Source organism: Sapajus apella, unplaced genomic scaffold (genome assembly GCF_009761245.1).
Source record: "Sapajus apella isolate SASKATOON/1434 unplaced genomic scaffold, GSC_monkey_1.0 scaffold7, whole genome shotgun sequence".
Classification (NCBI taxonomy): Eukaryota; Metazoa; Chordata; class Mammalia; order Primates; family Cebidae; genus Sapajus; species Sapajus apella.
Genome location: NW_022436947.1, coordinates 17,902,868 through 17,922,177, shown reverse-complemented (window position 1 = coordinate 17,922,177; position 19,310 = coordinate 17,902,868). Strand labels below are relative to the sequence as shown.

The window sequence follows — 19,310 nt, the reverse complement described above, 5'->3', positions numbered from 1 at the left end:
TCAGTCTCTCACAATCTCTCACTATTTCCAGAGTCTCATAACAGGTCTCTGTATCCATTCCTGTCAACTTCCACAATGCTGGATGCTCCTCTCAAATGAAACTGAATACATCACTCTTGTTCAGACATATCAAGATCTCTCCACTTGGGGAAGGAGAATGTCAAATCTTCCTACATAATTTGAAAGACCCTACAGACTCTAATGCCAGCCTCTTTTCCCTACACTAGCTTGCATCACACTTCATGCTTTTCTATAAAGAAGACCCTACCTGAAAAAAACAAACCAATCCAAAACAAAACATGTGCTCTTACGCAAGCCTCTGCCTTCTGCTTGAGACATTCTTCCAAGCTTTGTCTGTGTATAAAATTCCTATTCATCATTCAAAATATTTTGTAATGAGTGGAAACAAATACTAATGAAAATGTCTTTAGAGAGAATCTTCTCTGTGATTGGAAAGAATATGTTGATAAACTGCTTGGAGTGGGAGGTGACTTCTAAAAGACCATGCTGTGTAACGGTTGGGTGATACTTTATGTCAGTATAATCCTACAGTTTGATGAGTTAATTTGAAAATCACACAATTTATAAATTTAGAAAGGAAACTTTATTTCTTACAAAGGGTTATAGCCTGCAAGCTGGCTATTCTTAGAGGCTAAGAAGCATAGCCTCTAATCAAAGCCATTAGCAGGAACTTCAAGGGAAGGAAGGGTAGAACAGGGATTTAAGTTGAATGTGTTGGCATATATATGTATTCAACAGGTTACAGGAGGAGCTATGAATACTCATGAAGGTGGTCCTAATGCTTATGTATTTAATAAACATGCATGTTATGCAGGACCCATGTTCACTTAGGAGATGTAACATTTAAATGTATTACAAGTAGGCCCTACAGGTCAAAAGATGAAGCAGAGAAATGAAAGCACTCAAGTGTGTAAACTGGCCAGAACCAGTCCTTGGCTTGCAATCTCTTATCAAGGGAAAGTTGCAAAACTCAGTACCTTGTTTGATCAAAGCTGTAGTTAGGAGCTGTGGAACAGGGTCAGTTAGTCATCATCTGGCAGTGAGCTGCAACTCTTACAATATTGCTTATCTCAAGGTTGGTGCTTGTTTAGCTGATAAAGCAAAAGTAAAACCATGTAGCAGTTAGAATATAGTTTATTCTTTAAGTGCAGGGGTGCATGACTTAACCATTGCATGGCATGGCCTTAGGTCATGTTTATAATTTGGTATCTTATTGCCACAAAGAATCGATTCTGCCAGTCTTATGATCTCTATTTTAACGTTAATGCTGGTCAATTGTTGTGTCTAAATTGCAAAAGGGAATAGGTATAACAAGGTGTGTCTGACCTCCTGTCCAGTCATGGACAGAAACTCAGTATTTACGGTTTATCTGGTGTCCCCTTGGCCAAGAGAGGTGTCCATTCAGTCAATTGAGGGGCTTAGGATTTTATTTTTAGTTTATATTAGGTTGGTGCAAAAGGAATTGCGGCCTTTTCCATTAAAAGTAATGGCAAAAATGCAATTCGTTTTGCACCAACCTTATAAAAGCGCACTGCCTACATATGTCTACAAGCCACAAGCTGTGCATCAGGACTGACTCTATTTCTTAGCATCTGTCCCAATAACAAAAGATGGAACCATATATTTCTCAGAAAATAAAATTTTAATTTAAATTTTATATTCACTGTTTGTCAACCAGTACTTACTCCTGTTTAGACTAAGATTAATGACAATTGCCTGGAGGTTGTGGTCCTACCAACACGAACACCAACAGCAGGAACATCGCCTGGGGATCTGTCAGAAATGTAAATCTCGGGCCCTATGAATCAGAAACTTGGAGGAGGGTTCAGGAGGGCAGGAATTGCTGGTTTAACAAGCCTTCCAGGTGACTCTAATTCATTTTAATGTTAGACAATCACTATTCTAGTTGACGTTTTTCAATGATCTATCATAATTAAAATCCCCTGTGCAGCTTTGTTAACTATGGAAGAGATTCCTGTGCATGCTGAAGTTTGAGAATCTCTAAAATTCATGAATTAAGCCACAGCGCTACAGAGAGACTTCCATGGATGGTCTTACATGACTCTCTTATGAAATAGTTTCTTTCTGAATAATTTGACTCACTTTGAAGGATAAGCTCTGAAGCTGGAATGCCTGTGTTTGAATCCCACCTTCACCATTTACTAAATGTGGTAACTGGTGCAAGTCATCCAACCTCTCTGATATGGTTTACATCTGTGTCCCCACCTAAATCTCATCTTGAATTGTAATCTCCATAATCCCCACGTGTTGAAAGAGAAACCAGGTGGGAGGTGATTGGATCGTGGGGGTGGTTTTCCCCCATGCTATTCTCCTGATTGTGAGTGAGTTCTCGCAAGAACTGATGATTTTATAAGGAGCTCTTCTCTATTCACGCTTCGCTCTCCTGCCACTTTGTGAAGAAGATGTCTGCTTCCCCTTCTGCCATGACTATAAGTTTCCTGAGGCCTCCCAGCTATGCAGAACTGTGAGTCAATTAAACCTCGTTTCTTTTTAAATTACCCAGTCTTGGGTAGTACCTTTATAGCAGTGTGAAAATGGACTAATACACTCACCGTGTCTAAGTTTTCTTGGAGATAAAAATTGACCTAGTTCACAAGGTTGTTTGAATCTAACTGGGAAAATACATATAAAGTGTTTAGAATGGTGACTTTCAAAACAGCTGTATGGAACAAGACTCTGGGTTTGCTATGTGGGTGTTGTTGAGGAGACTATTCACTCTGTTACAAAGTCCCCTCTCTGAAGATCCACAGAGATAAGTTTTCTTATTTGGCTATTGGTGTTTCTTTCTGGGTATCTTATGAATCACGGCATGAGTGAATTTCCTTCTCAAACTGGCTGCCTGAAACTGAGAGCTAAGATTTTGTCCATCTCTATTCATTTGAAGGGCCCTGTGGCCTGATCTGGGTGCTCATTTCATTCCTGGCTTTGTGTATTTCTACACTTTTTCCCTTTACTTTTATTGTCCTAACTTATTTTTATTTTTTCTCCATTTATTTTTTCCTTGAATGCTCTTAGATATTTTTAGGAATAAGATAAGGTAAAAATGTAATTGACTGATTTTATTTAATTAAGCATTCAATCAGATATCCAGACTACTACCGTGCTTTGATGGATAGTACTGAGTGTCAACCTGATTGAAGGACAAAAAGTGTTGTTCCTCCGTGTGTTTGTGAGGGTGTTACCAAAGGATATTAACATATTTGAGTCAGTGGGCTGGGAAACGCAAACCCACCCTTAATCTGGGTGAGCACAATCTAATCAGCTGTCAGCAGAGCTAGAATAAAAAGCAGAAAAATGTGAAAAGAGAGAGTGGCCTAGCCTCCAAGCCCTCATCTTTCTCCTGTGCTTGATGCTTCCTGCCCTCAAACATCAGACTCCAAGTTCTTTGGTTATGGAACTTGGACTGGCTCTCCTTGTTCCTCAGCCTGCACACGGCCTATTGTGGGACCTTGTGATCGTGTGAGTTAATACTTAATAAACTCCCGTATACATATTACAGGTATGTTATACATAATAAACTCCCATGTATATGATAGATCATTTAAAAACTTCAATGAGAGCAGTGATTTTCTAACGTTAGAATGAATTGGAGTCACCTGGAAGGCTTGTTAAACCAGAGATTCCTGCCCTCCTGAACCCTCCTCCAAGTTTCTGATTCAATACACCTCTTGGGGCCTGAGATTTACATTTCTGACAGATCCACAGGTAATGTTCATGCTGTTCACGTTAGTAGGACCACAGCCTCTGGGGAATCAGCATTAATCATATTCTAAACAGGTTTAATATATATATTCCATTAGTTCTGTCTCTCTGGAGAACCCTAATACAAGTGGTCGGTGATATTGACCTTATTTCCCTAGGAAATCTGAAAAGCTTATTTTTGATAATATCTCATGGAGATTGGTGTTTCATAGATTCTTGGTGATTTGCTTTGGGTCCATGTCCTTGGCAAAACCTCAGGTCAAATTATAATCCTTGATGTTGGTGGGAGGTGATTGGATCATGGGGGATGGATTTCCCCTTTGGTGCTCTTCTCATGCTAATGAGTCAGTTATTGCAAGATCTGGTTGTTTAGAAGTGTGTAGCATATTCCCCTTCTCTCTTTCTTCTGCTCCAGACGCTTAAATCATGCCTGCTTCCCCTTCACATTCCACCATGATTGAAAGTTTCCTGAGGCCTCCTTGGCCATACTATCTGTACAGCCTGCAGAACCATGAGCCTCTTTTTTTTTTTTTTTTTTAAATAAATTATCCAGTCTCAGGTATTTTTTTATAGCAGTGCAAGAACAGACTAATATAGCTAGGTATTTTTGTAGACATTGTTTCACTGACTCTTTGAGCCACAGAAATGGGTGGTTTCTCCAAGCCATGACATCTAGATTTTAGAATTTAGGGTAGGTTTAAAGTTTCTCCCAAAATTATTGGGCTGGTCTGAGATCTCATCTTTCTGATTCCCAAACCAGTGTTTCTTCTGTTTTACCATGTTTAACACAGACTTTAAACCTCTTTCAGTGACCTTCCCAACTCTGAGGTCCTCCCTTCTTGACTGTTACCCTCAGTATGATATTCACTTTAACAACTTTGACATACACAGGGAGCAGGAAGAGAGGATATTTTCCTTGCTTATATCTATGATGAGGGGTGGTATGGTTTGTCTGTATTCCCACCCAAATCTCATCTTGAATTCCCACATGTGGGAGGGATCTGGTAGGAGGTAATTGAGTCATAGGGGCAGGTCTTTCCCATGCTATTCTCGTGATAGCAAATAAGTCTCAAGAGATCTGATGGTTTTAAAAAGGGGAATTTCCCTGCACAAGTTTTCTCTGTCTTGCTGCCACCATGTAAAAAGTGCCTTTCACCATTCACCATGATTGTGAGGCCTCCCTAGTCACATGGAACTGTAAGTTTATTAAATATCTCTCTTTTGTAAATTGCCCAGTCTTAGGTAATCTTTATCAGTAGCATGAAAACATGCTAATACAATAAATTACCACCAGGAGTGGATGCTGATGAAAAGATACCCAAAAATGTGGAATTGACTTTGGAACTGGGTAAAAGGAAGAGATTGGAACAGCTTGGAGGGCTCAGAAGAAGACAGGAAAATATGGGAATGTTTGGAACTTCCTAGAGACTTGTTGAATGGTTTAAACCCAAAAGCTGATAATGATATGGGTAATGAAAACCAGGCTGAGGTGAAGATGGAGATGAGAAACTTGTTGGGAACTGGAGCAAAGGTAATTCTTGTTGTTTTAGCTAGGAGACTGGCTGCGTTTTGCCTTTGCTTGAGATATTTGTGGAACTTTGAGCTTGAGAGAGATAATTGGGGTATCTGGCAGAAGAAATTTCTAAGCAGCAAAGCATTCAAGAGGTGACTTTGGTGCTGTTAAAAGCATTCCATTTTAAAAGGGAACAGAGCATAAAATTTGAAAAACTTGCAACCCCCCAATGCAATAGAAAAGAAAATCCTATTTTCCTAGTTCAAGCCAGCTGCAGAAATTTGCATTAAAAATGAGAAGTCCAATGTTAATCCAAAAGACAATGGGGAGAATATCTTCAGGGCATGTCAGAGGTCTTCACAGCAGCCCTTCCCTTCACAGGCCCAGAGGCCTGCAAGGGGAAAAAAAACGGTTTCATGGGCTGGGCCCAGGGTCCCTGTGCTATGTGCAGCCTAAGGACTTGGTGCCCTGTGTCCCAACTACTCCAGCTGTGGCTGAGGGGGGCTAATGTAGACCCCAGGCTATGGTTTCAAAGTGTGCAAGCCCCAAGCCTTGGCAGTTTTCACTTGGTGTTGAGCTGTGAGGGAACAGAAGTCAAGAATTGGGGTTTAGGAACTTCCACCTAGGTTTCAGAGGATATATGGAAACACCTGAATGCCTAGGCAGAATTTGCTGCAGCAAGAGGGCCCTCATGAAGAACCTCTTCTAGGGAAGTGCGGAAGGGAAATATGGGGTCAGAGCCCCCACAGAGTGTCTACTGAGGCACCACCTAGTGAGCTGTGAGAAGAGAGCCACAGTCCTCTAGACCTGGGAATGGTAGATCCACCAACACCTTGCACTGTGCACCTGGCAAAGTCACAGACATTCAATGCCAGTCTGTGAAAGCAGCCAGGAGGGAGGCTGCACCCTGCATAGCCACAGGGTCAGAGCTACCCAAGACCATGGGAGCCCACCTCTTGCATCACTGTAATCCAAATGTGAGAAATGGAGTCAAAGGAGATCATTTTGGAGCTTTACAATTTGACTGCCCTGCTGGATTTCAGACTTGCATGGGGACTGTAGCCCCTTTGTTTTTGCCAGTTTCTCCCATTATTTACCCAATGCTTATATCCCCATTGTATTTAGGAAATAACTAATTTGTTTTTTCTTTCACAAGCTCATAGGCAGAAGTGACTTGCCTTGTCTCAGATGAGACTTTGGACTGTGGACTTTTGAGTTAATGTTAAACTGAGTTAAGACTTTGGGGGACTGTTGGGAAGGTATGATTGGTTTTGAAATGTGAGGACATGAGATTTGGGAGGGGCCAGGAGTGGGGTAATATGGTTTGGCTCTTTCCCAAACCAAATCTCATGTTGAATTCCAACGTGTTGTGGGAGGGACCTGATAGCAGGTAATTGAATCATGGCAACAGGTCTTTCCCATGTATTCTTATGATAGCGAATCATGGGAGTTTTTCTGCACAAGTTTTCTCTTTTGCTGGCATCATGTAAGAAGTACCTTTCGCTTTCTGCCATGATTGTGAGGCCTCCCTAGCCACATGGAACTGCAAATTCATTAAACCTCTTTTTTTTTGTAAATTGCCCAGTATGTCTTTATCAGCAGCACTAAAATGGACTAATACAGAAGGATTGTAAAACTTTAGAGAAAATGGAATTTAGAAAGTCTGATACTCAGTTTCATTCTCTAAGACATACAAAGACAAAAAAAAATGCAGCTCCAAACAACTTTGGAAACCAAGGCTGAGTCAACTTTTTTCAGAATATGCAAATAATTTCCACTAAACTCCAATTCTGAAGAAACACATTGAGAAACTCAACCATCGCAGCTGTAAACAGAGCAAACTTGAACGTGTGTAAAAGTACTTTTTAGCCTTTTCTTTCTATTCCTTTATGTGACACTGGAGCTGCTAAGCAGCCATGGTGCTTACCCCATCTCCATAATCTGCATTACTCTGCCTCAATCCATTTGGAATAAGTCTCAAGAAATCTGCCATGATTGACTCTGATAAAACAATTTGGCAGGGAATAGAGGGACTTCGCCTTGACACATTACAGTTCTACCAAAAGTCTTACCATCCAAATTATGGCTAAGAAATGTTAGTTGGATTGACGGACTTCATTTCCCCCTTTTAAGAAAAATATAATCCTTCTTTACATATCTTCCCCCAAATGATGGCACATATTTGAGACTTTTTATTAGTTTAATTTAATCTAACTTCAATATTCTCCCCATACCTAAAACATTCATGGCAGTCATCTGCTATTCCCCTATCCCACATGCTCCTTAAAAAACAGCAACAAAAGAAACTATTGCTTAATTTTTATCTCTTATTGTGATGCTCCCTTGGTCTGAAAGCCTCTTTTCATCTTAACCTTGCTGCCTAGGTTTGTTAGCTCAGCAAATGTATTCTTATAATAGCTGATGGGTAAACTCTTTCATATTGGGAGATGCTTTTTAGCTGTTTACTAATTATATAGTTTGGATGTTTTGTCCCCTTTATATCTCATGTTGAAATGTGATCCCCCCCAATGTTGGAAGTGGGCCTAATAGGAGGTGTTTGGATTATGGAAGTAGGTGCCTCATGAATGGCTTGGCACTGGTTTCGTGGTAATGAGTGAGTTGTCACTCCATGAGTTCCTATGAGATCTGGTTGTTTCAAAAAGCCCGGCACCTCCTCTCTCTCTGTCTTGCTCCCTCTCTTGCCAGGTGACAAGCTAGCTCCCCTTTGCCTTCTGCCATGGTTGGAAGCTTCTTGAGGCCCCCATCAGAAGTAAATGCTGGCACCATGCTTTTTGTAGAGAATTCAAAACAATGAGCCAAATAAACCTCTTTTCTTTATTAGTTACCCAGCTTCAGGTATTTCTTTGTAGCAATGCATTTCTAATGTTTGTGGCTACATTTCTTCTAAAATAAAAACTGTTAGAAAATATAAAAGAAGCTACTTAAAACCAATCCAATCAAGTAGTCAAAAAAATTGCTGCATAAAACAGTTTTTAGCACAACCCACTAATAGGACCTTAGGAAATCCAGTCTACAAAAGATAAGGAAAACTTCAAGTTAATTTTTACACAGAATTATTTGTATTCTTACAAAGCCAGTAGCTTATTGTGACTGATTATCCTGGAAAATGTTTTAATGGACATTGAGTTAAACCATTTCCCAGAATTGGCTTCATTGCCAAATATTTTCTGTAATTACCTGGGAGCTGCTTCTTTGAGAATGTGTACTTTAAACTTGGGCAAAAGACATAATTAGAGTCAAGACTAACTTGAAAGTAGGAAAAATTGAGGTAAAGGTAAAACTACTCTGATAAGGGGGCCAAGAAACTCAATGCGGAAAAGAATAATCTTTTCAACAAATAGCATTGGGACAACTGGGTATTCACCTGCAAAAAATGCAGTGTAACCCCTGCCTCATGCTATATACAAAAATTGGCTCACAATGATCAAAGGTGTAAAGGTAAGAGACAAAGCTGCAAAACTCATAGAAGAAACATAGATTTAAATCTCTGTGATCTTAAATTTGGCATTCTTTTTTTAGATATGACCTCAAAACATAAGAAACCAAATAAAAACTAGACTAATTGGACCTCATTAAAACTAAAAACTTTTGAGCTTCCAATACATAATCAAGAAAGTAAAACAAGAACCTGAAGAACGAGAGAAAATATTTGACCCTTATATCTGATAAGGGTCTAGTATTTGTAATACATGTAAAAACAATTACAACTCCATAATAAAAACCCAATTTTTTAATAGGCAAAAGATCTTAGTAGACATTTCTATGAAGAAGATATACAAACGGCCAAAAAGTCCAGAAAATATTCTCAAGCTCATTATCCATAATGGAGATGCAAATCAAAACCACAATGAGATACTATATCATACTTACTGAAATGGCTGAAATGAAAAAAAAAAAAAAAAAAAAAAAAGAAAGTAATAAGTGTTTGTAAGAATGTTCAGTGATGGTTTGGCTGTGTCCCCACCCAAATGTCATCCTGAATTGTAACTCCTAGAATTCCCATGTATCATAGGAAGAATCCGGTGAGGTAACTGAATCATGGGGATGGGTCTTTCCTGTGTTGCTGTTGTGATAGTGAATAAGTCTCATAAGATCTGAAGGCTTTAAAAATGGGAGTTCCCTGGGACAAGCTCTCTTTCTTTGCCTGCTGCCATCTATGTAAGACATGACTTGCTTCTCCTGCCTTATGCCATGGTTATGAGGCCTCCCAGCCACATGGAACTGTGAGTTCAATAAACCTCTTTCTTTTGTAAATTGCCCAGTCTCCAGTGTGTCTTTATCAGCAGCATGAAAATGGACTTATATAGAGAGAAACTGAATTCTCAAACATTGCTTATGAACAAAAAATTGAGCAGCCTCTTTGGAAAACAGTTTGGCAGTTCCTCAAAAAATTAAACATAAAGTTACACTATGACCTAGCAATTTCACTCTTAGGTATATACCTAAGGGAAACAAAAACATATCTACACACACAAAAACTTGTATATGAATGTTCATAGTAGCATTTTTCATAACAGCATCAAAAATTGGAAACAATCCATATGTCCCTCAATTAATGGATAAACAAAATGTGGTATTTTTGTATAATAAAATATTATTCAGCCATAAAAGGGAATAAAATTCTGATACATGCTTCAACACGTAGGTTAAACCTTAAAAACATTGTCCTAAGACAAGCCAGACAAAAAAAAACACATATTTTATGATTCCATTAATATGAAATGTTTAGTATAGGTCAATCCACAGAGACAAAGTAGATGAGCGGTTTCCAGGGGCTGGTGAAAGGGTGACAGGGGGAGTAACTGCTAATGAGTACAAGGTTTATTTTTGGGTTATGAAAAGTTCTAGAATTCGATAGTGGTGATAATTGTAAAACTTTGTGAGTATACTAAAAACAATTGAATTGTACAGATTAAAGGGGTGAATATTATAGTGTGTGAATCATGTCCTGATTTAAGAAAAAATACAACTACTCAAAATTATATAATAAATGTGGAATTATTTGCAAAGTATAAAATGTTCTATCAGCAGTTTACAAATATTTACTTTTAAGAATTTATTGCACTCTTACATGAAAATTGTTTCCTAATGATCACTGCATTCGAATATAAAATTGAAACAAATTTAAATGTTCACCAATTTGTTTAAAACCAAAAGTAGTAATTTCATTACATGTTATCATAAATAACATACTTTTTAAAAATACAATTTACTCCCTAAAAACATACCATGAGAACAGGGTATAGTTTTTGTTCCAGATTTATTAAGGTACAATTAATAAAAGCTGTATATATTTAAGATATTCAACTTTATGTTTTGATATACATATACATTGTGAAATAATCATCACAAGCTAATTAACCTATCCATCACCTCGAAGTTATTGTTTTGTCTCTTTGCTTTGCTGTAGTGAGAATTCTTAAAATTTAGCCTTTTAGCAAATATCAAGTATACAATACAGGATAGTTAATTATAGTCACATTGTTGTATATTATTAGACGTATAGAACTTATTCATCTTGCATAACAACTCTTGTGCCCTTTGACCAAAACATCTACCCATTTTGTTCTTCAGCCGGTAGCAACTACCATTCTACTCTATGCTTCAGTGAATTTGATTTTTAGATTTCATATACGAGTGAGAAGAGGCAATAGTTGTCTTTCTGTGTCTCCCTTATTTCACTTAGCATATTGTTGTCAGAGGTGTGTCTTTGTTGTCAAAAATGGCAGGATCTCTTACATTTCAAGGCCGAATGATATTCAGTTATATATATGCACCACAATTTCTTTATGCAGTTATCCATCAACAGACATTTTGGTTATTTCTATATTTTGGTTCTGGTGAATAATGCTAAAAGAATATAAGAGTATAGGCAACTCTTTAAGATACTGATTTTATTTCCCTTGGATATATACTCAGAAGTAGGATTGCTGAATCATATGGTATTTCTATTTTTAATTTTTTGAGGAAACTCCATGCTGTTTTCTATATTGATTGTACCAGTTTACATTTCTACCAACAGCATTGCCCTTTCACCACATGCTGGCTAACCCTGGCTACATTTGTATTCTACAATTTCTGCTGAGAATGGGGCTTTGGAAAATTAAGCATAAAAGAAATTTAAACAAATAAATATTTAAGGATTTCAAAATGAATTAAAAGGGGGCTGTATTAGAAAAAAAGGTCTTCAGAAAATCAGAATCAATAGGATATGGAGAAGGAGAGGAGAGAGAGAAAGATTGAGATTTATTGCAAGGAATTAATTGGCTCACATGATTATGGATGCTGGGAACTCCCATAATCTGCAAGCTGGCTGGAGACCAAGGAAAGCCAGTGGTGTAATTCCCGTCTGAGTTTAAAGGCCAGAGTATCAGGAGAATTGATGTAAATTCCAGTCCAAGTTTGAAGGCCTTAGAACCAGTAGTCCTGCTGGTAAAGTTCCAGTCTGAGGACAAGAGGAGACTGATTCCTATGGACTGAATATTTGTGTCCCCCTAAAATTCATTTGTTAAGCTCCTCACTGCCAATGTAATGGTATTAAGAAGTAAGGCCTTTGGGAGTTAATATAAGATCATGAGGTAGAGCACGCATAAATGGGATTGGTGCCCTTATTAAAAGATGCTAGAATATGTGCTCTCTCTCTCTCTCCCCGCCTCCCCCGCCTCTCCCTCTCTCCCTCCTTCCCTCTTTCCCTGTCCCCGATACCACGTAAGGATACAATGTGAAGACAGCCATCTAAAAACAAGCAAGGGGGCTCTCACCAGACACTGGATCTGCTGGCACCTTAATCTTATACTTTCCAGGCTCCTGAAGTGTGATAAATTTCTGTTTAAGCTATTTCATCTATGATATTTTGTTATAGCAGCTTGAAATATGACACCAATGCCCTAGCTCAAACAGTCAAGCAGAGAGAGAAAACTCTTCCCTTTTCTATCTTTTTGTTCTCTTCAGGTTCTCAGTGGATTGGGTGATGCCCAACAACATTGGGAAAGGTGATCTGCTTTACATAGTCTACTGATTCAAATGCTGATTTCATCCGGAAACACACTCATAGACAAACTCAGAAATAATGTTTAACTGGGTACCTTGTGACTCAGTCAAGTTGACACATAAAAGCAACCATAACAAGGCTCTTCTATTTGTTTAATTAATTTTTAATTTTTAATTTATTTTTAATTTTTGTAGGAACATAGTACATGTATATATTTATGGGGTATATGAGATATTTTGATACAGGCATATAATGTATAATAATTACATCAGGGAAAATGGAGTATCCACCACCTTAAACATTTATCCTTTCTTTGTGTGACAAACAATCCAATTACACTCTTCTAGTTATTTTTAAATGTACAATAAATTAGTGTTGACTGTAGTCAGCCTGTTGTGCAATCAAAGACTAGATTTTTTTGTTTGTTTGTTTTTTCTTTTGAGACAGAGTCTTACTCTGTCACCCAGGCTGGACTGCAGCAGTATGATCTTGGCTCACTGCAACGTCCACCTCCTATGTTCTAGTGATTCTCCTGCCTCAGCCTCCCAAGTAGTTAGGATTATAGGCATGTGCCAACACTCCCAGCTAATTTTTGTATTTTTTTTTTTAAGACAGGATTTTGCCATATTAGCGAGGCTGGTCTCTAACTCCTGGCTTTTTTTTTTTTTTTTTTTTACTTTTTTTTGGGGGGGGGTTTCTCTCTCCCTACCCAGGCTGGAGTGCAATGGCGCGATCTCGGCTCACCGCAGCCTCCGCCTCCTGGGTTCAGGCAATTCTCCTGCCTCAGCCTCCTGAGTAGCTGGGATTACAGGCACGCGCCACCATGCCCAGCTAATTTTTTGTAGTTTTAGTAGAGACGGGGTTTCACCATGTTGACCAGGATGGTCTCGATCTCTTGACCTCGTGATCCACCCGCCTCGGCCTCCCAAAGTGCTGGGATTACAGGCTTAAGCCACCTGCGCCCGGCCAACTTTTTTTTATTTATCTGTTGATTGACACTCAGATTGCTTTCAAGTCTTGGCTGTTGTGAATAGCACTACGATAAACATGCGAGTGCAGATCTCTCTTCAATATACTGTTTTCCTGTCTTTGGGTATATACCTAGCAGTGGGATTTCTGGATCATAAAGTAGTTCTATTTGTAGTTTTTTTGAGGAATCTCCAAAATGTTCTCCATAGGGGTTGCACTAAATTACATTCTCACCAACATTGTATGAGAATTCTCTTTTATCTACATTCTTGCCAGCATTTATTATTGCCTGACTTTTGGATAAAAGTCATTCTAACTGGGGTGAGATGATATCTCATGGCAGGTTTGATTTGCCTTTCTTTATGATCAGTTATGTTGAGCACCTTTTCACATACCTGTTTGCCATTTGTATATCTTCTTTTGAGAAATGCCTGTTTAAAATCATTTGCCCATTTTGTAATTCAGTTACTGGATTTGTTTTCCTATTTAGTTGTTTGTGCTTCTTAAATATTCTGGTTATTAACCTTTTGTTGAATGGAGAGCTTGCAAATATTTTCTCCTATTCTGTAGGTTGTCTTGTCACTTTGTTGATTGTTTCCTTTTCTGTGTAGAGGTTTTTAACTTGAGGTGATCCCATTTGTTCATTTTGGTTTTTTTTGGTTGCCTGCGCTTGTGGGGGTGTTACTCAAGAAATCCTTGCCTAGTCCAGTGTCCTGGAGAGTTTCCCCAATGTTTTTGTATAGTAATTTTATAGTTTAAGTTATTAGATTTAAGTCTTTAATTCATTTTAATTTGATTTTTGTATATGGCAAGAAACGGTGGTCTAATTTTATTCTTCTGTATATGAATATCCTATTTTCCCATACCATCTACTGAAAAGACTGTCCTTTCCCCAGTGTATATGCTTGGCTTTTGGTCAAAAATTAGTTCACTATAGCTGTATGGATTAATTTCCAGGTTCTTTATTCTTTTCCATTGGTCTATGTATCCGTTTTTATGTCAGTACCATGCTGTTTTGGTTACTATAGCTTTGTATTATGCTTTGAAGTCAGGTAATTTGATTCCTCCAGTTTTGTTCTCATTTTTTTGAGGATGACGTTGGCTATTCTGGGTCTTTTGTGGTTCTAGGATTTTTTTTTCTATTTCTGTGAAGAATTTTATTGGTATTTTGATAGGGATTGCATTGAATCTGTAGATTGCTTTGAGTAGTGTGAACATTTTACCAATATTGTTTCTTCTGATCCACAAACATGGAATAACTTTCTCTTTTTTTGTCTTCAATTTCTTGCATCAATGCTTTATAGTTTTCATTTTAGAGATCTTCCACTTATTTGATTAAGTTTATTCCTAAGTATTTTGCTTTTTTGCAGCTAATGAAAATGGAATAACTTTCTTGAGTTCTTTTTCAGATTGTTCTGTTGTCATATAAAAATGTCACTGATTTTTATATTGAATTTTGTATTCTAACAAATTACTGTATTTATCAATTCTAATAGTTTTTTGGTGTAATCTTTATGTTTTTCCAAATCTAAGATCATATTATCTGTAAACAAGGATAATTTGACTTCTACCTTTCCAAATCAATGCCCTTAATATATTTTTTCTCTTTTTTGACTAGCTAATACTTCTAGTACTATGTTCAATGGAGTGGTGAAAGTGAGGATCCTTGTCTTCTTCCAGATCTTAGAAAAAAGGTTTTCAATTTTTCCCCATTCAGCATGACACTAGCTGTGGGTCTGTTTTATATGGTTTTTGTTTTGTTAAGATAAGTTTCTTAAACATCCAGGTTTTTCTTGAGGGTTTTTTTTTTTAAATAAGGGAGGATAAATTTTATCAAATGCTTTTGCAGCATCAATTGCAATGATCATATGGGTTTTGCCTTCATTCTGTTGGTATGATATATCACTTTGACTGATTTTCATATGTGATTCATTTTGTATCCCTGGAGTAAACTGTACTTGGTCATGATGAGTGTTATTTTTAACATGTTGTTGAATTTGAATTCTTAATGTTTTGCTGATGATTTTTGCATCAATATTCCTCATTAGCTTTCTTCTTTTGGTGTGTCTTTGTTTGGTTTTGATATCAGGTTTATTCTGGCCTCATAGAATGAGTTTAGAAGTATTATCTATTTTACAGAACAGTTTAAATAGGATTGGTATTAGTCTTTCTTTACATGTTTGGTAAAATTCAGCAGGAAGCTATTGGGCCCTGGGCTTTTCTTTGCTGGGAGTATTTTTATTACAGTTTCAATCTCATTGCTTGTTTTTGGTCTTCAAATTTTGGATTTTAGCCCCTTGTAATTGTTATCTTAAAATATTTGTTGTTAAATAAAGATTGAATAGATTCAAACTGTACAGCATGATGATTTAATATATGTATACATTGTGTAATTATTACCACAGTCAAAGTGATTAACACATTCATCACCATCTACGCTCTACACTAGATGCCCAGAACATTTTCCTCTTATAACTAATAGTTTAAACCCTTTGATCAACATCTCTCCATTTTCATCTTCCTCTAGCCCCTGCATGCTATCCTACTCTGTTTTTATAACTCAATGCTTTTTAAATTCCACATATAAGTACAATAATACAGTATTCATCTTTCTGGGTCTGGCTTATTTCACTTAGTATAATGTCCTCCGGTTGTATCCATGTTGTCGCAAGTTTCAGGATTTCCTTCTGTTTATAGCTGAATAATATTTCACCGTATATATGTGTCACAATTTCTTTATCCAGCTATCCACTGATGGATACTAATGTTGTTTCCATATCCTAGCTATTGTAAATAACACTAAAATGAACACAGAAGTGCAGATGTCACTTCAGGATGCTGATTTGATTTCTTACCAGTAGGATTGCTGGATCATATAGTAATTCTATTTTTAATTTTTTTAAGGCACCTTCATGATATTTTCCATGTGGCTATACCAATTTATATTCCCTTTTTTAATTTTTAAAGTAGCATTTTTGTAATATTTTATTCTTTTTGTTTGTATCTCTATCCATTCATTCATCCCCTTAAAAAACTATATTTCAAACCCTACTTACTTCAGATATATTCCCTTTTAGTGAAAGAGTACTTAGAGGAAAGGGCAAGAGGAGAGAAAGATATAAGACCAAGAAAAACAAAAACTTCCATAATAGCACTTTCACCATAAAATGTGTGGTAGCAACATTCAGATAATTTACCACACTTTTATTAAGGTTCTCTTATTTCCCAGGTTCTAATTAGTGCTGAGGATATGAAGATTAATAAGATATGGTTACTACACTTGAAAGCTTATTGTATAACAAAAAAACAAAAAACAGAATGTGTGAACAAGAGCAAGAAACTGTTTTCGAGACTAATTAAAACCCCCTTAGTGGACATTTTGGACACCAAAGAGGTAGTAGTCAAATATACTGTGTGAAGAGAAGGGAGGCCAGAGATGCTTAGGACAAAAGAGATCACTCAAACAACCTTCTTAACTGAGGAGCTGTTTGTACGAGTGCATCTGGAGGAAGGACTTTGCAGGCAAGAAGCAGGAAAGTCAGATCCTCTGAGACTTTATAGACTCTTAAGAAAGTACTTGGATAGACTAGGTGGGATGCAAGTTGGATACTCTGAAAGAATTGAGGCATGATGAACTAAAAGGAGTGGGTGAATTCCTTTGATTATCTATTCATTTACAATGTGTAGAGTTCAAATCAAGTATCAGGAACTGTGCTAGGAGTGGGCCTACCAGGATGAAGACATAATTGTTACCTGTGAGAAGCTTACATCCTGGTAGATGAGGCTGAAGTCTTAGCCAATAATTTCAGCAATGTGATAGGTATTAAAGTCAAAATTTGCAAGTAACATGGTGAGAACACAAAGGGAAAATTGCATAACCCTTTCAAGGGGATTTAGGGAATTAAGATATGGGAGAATGATAAGCATTCTCCCATACACATCCTGTGATCTGGGCACACCAAACAACATGTAAGATAATGGTATCTTAACTGCTCATTTATAACTGAACAAATTTTTATTAAGCATGCCAGTAATTTTCAAATTATGTAATAAAAAATCTTGTTGTGGTATTTTATTACTTTGCTGAATTCTATTTGTGAAAAAAGAAGCTAGCTACTTCACCTATTTTACTACGAATATATTCTGAGTCATAAGAATACAGGTAAATAAAAGATCCTACATTTTTCATGAGGAGACAGGATAAATTTCCTATAAGGTGTCACTGGTATGTATTTGCAAAACATTTTAACACTGAAAACTTTAAAAATTTGAAAATCAGACACTGGAAAAAGTATATATTCCACTATAACACTGCTGTGTACTTCTACACGAGGCCTCTTACTGAAGCTAATCAATTGGAGGTAGAATTTTATCAGTGAATTGCTTGACATCCAATCATTTTCTGTTGACATGAAATGTGCATTATGCTTTCATGGGTTTTAAAGTTTACATTGGCTGGATTTACCAATGTAAATAAGAAAAAAGATATAAGGAAACCAAACATCTGGATAATAATGGGTCACAATCTCCACGCGTTGGAGAATAGAAATATCTCTATCAGCACCATTCACAGGACTCTTTAGAAAGGAAGCCCAAAATGAAATCCAGTAGTCATGTGCACTGACTGTCAGTTTCTGCTGTGTGGTAACAGCAGTCCATAAAAATAAAGCTCCTCCCTGAGAAAATCCTCCCAAAATAATTCTGTCAGAAAGAATGCCATTCTGCACCTCTTGATCTACCAAAGCTTTTACATTTTCTGCTGCCTGTTTAATTCCAGGTTCCTCCTCCTGCGAATCTGGTAAAAGCCCAATAACATCAAACCAAGAAGGCATAGCCATGTTCATATTTAATGTCATGGGCATAACTGGCACATGTGGGCAGATATATTTGATATGTGAACTTCTGATACCTGCAAAGTCTGCCCATCTGTGCCCGATATCTCCCCATCCATGAAGAAAAATCACCATGGCTGTGGCCTTCAGGGCAGCGGACCCCATGGCAAGCAGCAGAGCAGACACGCATTGTCGCATATCCACCCACTGGGTGGACTGTGCAAGTGGAGTGGGAGTGGGCCAAGGGCCGATGAGCTGAAAGCCTAGTCAGCCTCACTGGGTGCTTGCTCAAGTGCCATCATCATGAGTTTAAGAAGCCACTGGCTATATTCCAGGAATTGAGACGCTCACCCAGACGCGAAACTATGTGGCTTCTATTCTCTACAATAGATATGCATTATGACTTTGCAAGTTTAGAATATAGATAGAAATATTTAAGAGTTTGACATTTTTAACATGTCACCAGATGTTACTTTTCCTGTATTTAGTTGTGTCTAGATAGGGTTTGACTCTTTAATGGTTTGCGTATTTAAATACATAGTTTGTGTCCCTATATAATGTCTGTAGAGAACATTTCTCTGTGTATTGTTTTATGGTGATAGCTACTACAGTCTAACCAGTCCAAATTGTGAGAAAGTGACAAGAAGGATTAATTGCTATCTGTCCCACATCTACCATGAATCTTTGCCACTTAAGCAAACACTATGTAAATTTCCTGGAAGTGTCACTAGGGAAAGCTTGTGGCCCTGATCTGTCCCCACCAGAAATCTGGCAGTCAGTAAACATAGTCCTGGGCCAAGTGGAAGCAGCTTTTGATTGGCAGGTATAGCTCCTCTCCCCCAGCTTCACCAGCCCCTACCCCTGCCTCTGGCCAAGATAACACAGATAGGATGAGGCTCTGGAGCAGTGTAAAAGCCTGCCTATATGTTGCCCACTTCCTGAGTGCTCCCATGGCCTCCTTAGGACCTTTGTTTGACACAACTCCTTTTCATCACAAAAATTTCAATAAGAAGCTTTTCTTTTCTTCACATTTGGACCTAGTGAATACAAGTGTTCATATCCTCTCACAAGCAGTTTCTGAGTAAATAAGGTCCCTCTAGCTCTGAACAAAGATCTGTCTTCATAGATTCCTTTCATCTAGACAGTTCTGACTAGCTACTGTTGTATGGCCTGAAAAATCTGCCCTTCATCCTTTGATTCTGTCATTCTTATAAAAACAAACAACTAAGTGTTCCAGACA

At 37.7% G+C, this 19,310-nt stretch overlaps 1 pseudogene; it reads right to left on the bottom strand.

Moving 5' to 3' along the window:
• Positions 1 to 17,585: 17,585 nt before the first annotated feature.
• On the bottom strand, positions 17,586 to 18,268 carry LOC116550058 (annotated as a pseudogene).
• Positions 18,269 to 19,310: the final 1,042 nt, after the last annotated feature.